The sequence below is a fragment of the Crassostrea angulata genome, chromosome 1 (genome assembly GCF_025612915.1).
Source record: "Crassostrea angulata isolate pt1a10 chromosome 1, ASM2561291v2, whole genome shotgun sequence".
NCBI classification, from domain to species: Eukaryota; Metazoa; Mollusca; class Bivalvia; order Ostreida; family Ostreidae; genus Magallana; species Magallana angulata.
The window spans coordinates 3,739,072-3,744,136 of NC_069111.1; the positions used below are offsets into that span (position 1 = coordinate 3,739,072).

The window sequence follows — 5,065 nt, forward strand, 5'->3', positions numbered from 1 at the left end:
TTCGGGAAGAAGCATTGACAACCCTGAATAAATGGTCGCCGAAATTGGAACTTGAAATTCGTTTTTAATTTGTATTCATAACAAATCAAACCAAACTGTTATTTTATCTTTTTGGAAGACAAAACTTGCCTGTGGTAAACCAGAAGGTTTCTTTTCAAAACAAATCTCGAAAAAGGGCTTTTGGCTTGGTTATTTGTCTGTAATATCGATAGTAAAAATATTTATATTTAACGTTTTGGCACATTGCCATAAACTCGACTCGAAGCGTCTATTAGATACAAAGTAGTGAAATCTCCAAATCTCCAGATTCCAAAAATAATCAGAAAAGAAGTGTATAAAGAATTTTTTCTAAAGAAAATTAACCAGTAGAATATTTTTGTGGTAGCATTGTTTATAACTGACTACAACAAATACTGTGTCACTTTCACACTTCATTATATAAGAGTTAATACTCTTCCAACCATATGGGACAGAGAAGAGAGGAATTATAATTGTTACAGTAGGTATAGGGAAAACAAAGTGATTTGCTTAAATAACTGATTTAAAGGGGTTTGCAACATATTAACTATTCAGTTAAGCAAAAAAAAAAAACCAAAAAAACTTTCAACCCCCACCTATCAATTGCCTTATTAGAGATGCATGCGTAGGGGATTGATGTTCCGTTAGTTTTTTTCTTTAGTGTTGTAGAAATATTTATTCTGCTGTTCTGCTACTGCATAGTGTAAACTAGTATATACTCTGCCCATAGGCGTTATACTGCAATTTTCATTGGATATTAACACTAGCCAAGAGTTCCGACTTAACTCTGCCTCCCTCGTCCTGAAAAGGGGCACTTTGTTCTGTGTCGGGCGGCGCGTCGATGGCAACACAGAGAAGGTGATACTGTATGATTGAAAGTAAAATTATACAGACAACAAGTTTATCTAAATACTTTAAAAAAAAGACAATTATTGATACAAAAGAAAACTTTATTTCACTTAAAATAATCCATTTTTTAAATTACAATGTAAACCAACTGTCGAGTTTAATTTTTCTAGCGGTACGTTTGGATATTATATTAATAAGCAATTGGTTTAAAGCACGTAGTAATTTAGAAAAATAGTTTTCATACTAATTATAAAACATTTTACAATTTCTCAGACATATTTATACTGTCTTCAAATACATGACTCCAGTGTGACTTGTTCAACCAGTATCGAGATACATGTAGATTTACCAGACACAAGATTCAAAAGTTTGGTTTGTAAAGTAAAAAGCGCTACCACGATAAGTTATATGTTACCACCGTTACTGGTAGCGTTATAACCGAAATAATTCACACTTTGGTTGGTTAAACCAATATTCAATGACAATTATCACATCGTTTCTGGAATTTTCTCCAAAATGTTGACAACCAATAAAACAACGCACTGCTGCATGCAATAATAGTTTATAACATACTATTCTGAAATTTGATGATTGATATTTTGTATCGAAAATATCTTTATGACCAAAAATATTAGCTTCAGGCCAACAGAACCTTGTCTGGATCACGCACATGACCACTGGCTAATATGAAAGTCATCTGATCCAATATTTATAAAATTAACCTCATTTTTAAAATCTTATGCATCATACAGTTCCAGCAATAAATGTAGATATTGTCTAGTTCCATTAGGGTAAGATTCTTTACTCAACTATATGATGTGATATAAATTCAAACTTAAAATGTGTTATGTTTAGTATGCAAATATACTTTTCGTGTTTTGTTTTTTTTTGGTCTTAAACTAAAAAAGCAAAAAATCTGTTTAAGCTTGATATTCAGTTCATTCTAGCCAGTTGACCGCTTCATTATCCTTGAATCAGGCAAATGATAAAAAGATGTAAAATGGCTACTGGATTTTTGAAATGTGCTAAGTTACAATTAGACACCTAAGCTATGTAACATTTAGTTATTTGTATCACGTCCAATTTTAACAATTTACCAAAACTTGACCCTTTATCATCAAACTCCCAGATGTTGATTTCAAACGTATTTAATAAAATTGTCACGCAATATTTTGGGCATATGCACCTACTGGTGAAGCATATAATTTTGATACTTTGCCAAATTCCTCGATGCCGTTTGTTCAAGAAGAACCAAACTGGGCTAGGTCGGTTAACATTTTCTCGCACTGGACACCGCAGTTTAGGGTTGGGAAGTTAAGTTATTGTAAGTACACCATTGAAACCTTGCTACAATTTTTCAGTTCCAATTTTGCACATTCGTTTTCTAAGTTTATTCCCAAATGTTACCCGACTGATTAGAATTAATACTAATAGCAGAAAAAATTTATTTTGCTAGTGAATAGATAAATGTATCAAATCTTTCTACTTTCATGTTTAACAGAATTGTCATCGTGGTAATACCGATTTTGTTTTATAACGAAAGTAAATTTGCTGAGGATGAAAAACATTGGCAAACCATATGGGGTAAGTTATAATGTGTCCCTATAAGCTACAAAGAAATTGCAAGCATGATATTTATACGCAAAAGAATTTTAATAACTTTTAAATAGAATTACCAATAAATACATATATAAGACACATTGCTAATTAGTGTGTCTACTTACCCATTTTCACTCACTCTCTCTATAAAAAATATGTAAATCTTTGTAAGGAAAGCGTTAGTTTACTAAAGAAAAAAGTTGACAAGGCTTGTACATGTCGGCATGTATATTTGTTTGTACATCTAAAGGTTTATGATATGTGTCTATATATGTTTGTAGTGAAGTCAATATGTTAACATATATATGAATGATGTGTGAAGATTAGGAAAATAATATTTAACACAACATGTAAATAAAGGTTTGAAATACAAAAAGGCATTTTATCAGACTGTAAACATAATATATGGGTTATTTTCCAAAACATCGATGTTGTTCAGTTTAACATGAAACAAGTTCTGTTTTAGCCGAAATAATAAACAGTAAGAATTTTTGGAACTGTTTAGTTACTGTAATGGAAAAACACCAAAATATATCCAAATAATTATATAATAATTATAATAATTTTACAAAGTGAAAGTATGCATGGTGCATATGTTAAAATATATCTACACATATTTACTCAAAGTTATATTATATATTAAATCTTTAACCATCAATTGTAGGATATGTACAATAAATGTTTATTTTTGTAAACTGATATCGATTTTGTACTCATTTATATCAAAGTATTTATCTTAAAACAAACTCGCTTATATATATGCAGTATACACGCTAAACATTTAGTTTTCATTATCTTACAAATGACTCAAGAGGAATCTGCAGAAGTTTTATTCATATTTCTTTTAATCTCTTTCATTGTCCTGAAACGAATGTATATAACTTATCTTTTACTTTATCAATAAACATTTTGGAATTGTAATCTTGTTTCTACATTGAGGTTACTAGTTCTTTAATTTTACAAGAGTTCAAAGTTACTTTACTAAAATTTGCGAAATTGAAAAAGTATAACAATACAACTTACAACAACGAAAAATAAAGAATCAAAATCTTTTTTTTTTCCAATACAAAAGTAGTATTTTCATCTCTTTTTGCAATTTTAAAGATTTTTGGTAAACATTTTATCATAAACGTATTTTTGTTTCATATTTAGTGTTTAAAACGATTTATAAATACTATGCACATATTTTACAAAATTAATATGACACAAATGATTTAGTCGCATCAAATGTGACAATCAGTTTAAGTATTAGTGTGACCTTTTTTGTAAAATAAACAATTCCAAATGCAAACTATGAAATATACTCAACCCTACCTCGCTATAATATTGTATTTTAACTGCAACTGACTGCCTATCAAAGATTTCAACATGAGTTCTTCTGAGATGGATCCTTCTTCTGGACCAGTAGATCAATTCTAGGTTCGCTGGCCAATACCTATCTCAAAAGACCACCTGATGATGGTTCCCAATCTTAATCTGCTTTTGTATGCAATGAGATGTAGACATGGCAACAAGTGTGTGTCTATAGTTGTATACAAGATGTAGACATGACAATCAATGTTTACTTACATCTGTAGACAAGCTTAGACATGGTGACCAGTGTATACCTACATCTGAAATTCACGAATTGTAGACATTTCATGATCCAAACTCAATACAGTACAAGAATTATTTACATGTACGTACATGTAGTATCTACGATATATAAAAGTACTAGATTTTAAACTAAAATTCGTTTTTCAGCAAGATTCGAGAAGATTTGAATTGGAACATGTCTGAAGAGTCTGTATGTATCTATTCATTTTTGTTTGTATATGAAATTCAACTGTGTACTTGATTTAAAAGAGTCGAAGCTGCTTTCCCAAAAATGTAAAAATACAACTCGAATGTAATATGCATTGCAGCATCTACATACTTTGACCACCAGATGTACAAAGTAGATCAGTCTACGTCTACCTCTATAGACACCAGGTAAAGAGGGGGCCACAACATTACCTACCTACATCAACGAAACCGAGGGACTCGTCCATTTATTTAAATAAAAATGTCAACACATATGAAGCATGGTGTTCTATGTTTGTAATAAATCTGTTTATTTTACCTGACCGAGTTACGGGGTAACCAGGTGTGTCTCAATCATATCAAAACGATAAGACTACGAAGAGGGAATCAGTGCTTCATCACAAAGAAGAGGTCTTAAATCAAAATTGTTTCTTTCACTTTTTTCAAGCATGAAATCCCACTGGAAAATACAAAGTTTTTAGTTCAATGGAAACAGAAAGCGTAGATGCATTAATTGACTCTACCAAAACTGGTTCAATGACTAATAAATAAAGATTTATTTTTTTGATGTTTGAAGAGAGTTCATTTAAGTTTTATATTGAGTTTTAAACACCTGGAAGTTGCTTTCAGTGAAAAGAAGAAAAAACAATTAAGATAAAATCTTGAAAAAAATATCGTTATTCAGAGTAAAATGTCTTCACTTTTAATTACTTATTAAAACTAAATAGTTTCATTTCGTAAATTGTTGCAACAATAATTAAGTGCTATCTGTTATACAAGAAGAAATGAGAGATTGCAAATTTTAACAGTGTGTCAC

General features: G+C 30.5%; 1 long non-coding RNA gene across 1 annotated transcript; it reads left to right on the forward strand.

The window, feature by feature from the left end:
- Nucleotides 1-1,627: 1,627 nt before the first annotated feature.
- On the forward strand, nucleotides 1,628-4,585 carry LOC128178170 (uncharacterized). The gene is made up of 4 exons (XR_008242911.1): nucleotides 1,628-2,191; nucleotides 2,369-2,451; nucleotides 4,210-4,252; nucleotides 4,371-4,585. It is a non-coding gene; the product is annotated as an uncharacterized LOC128178170 (long non-coding RNA).
- Nucleotides 4,586-5,065: the final 480 nt, after the last annotated feature.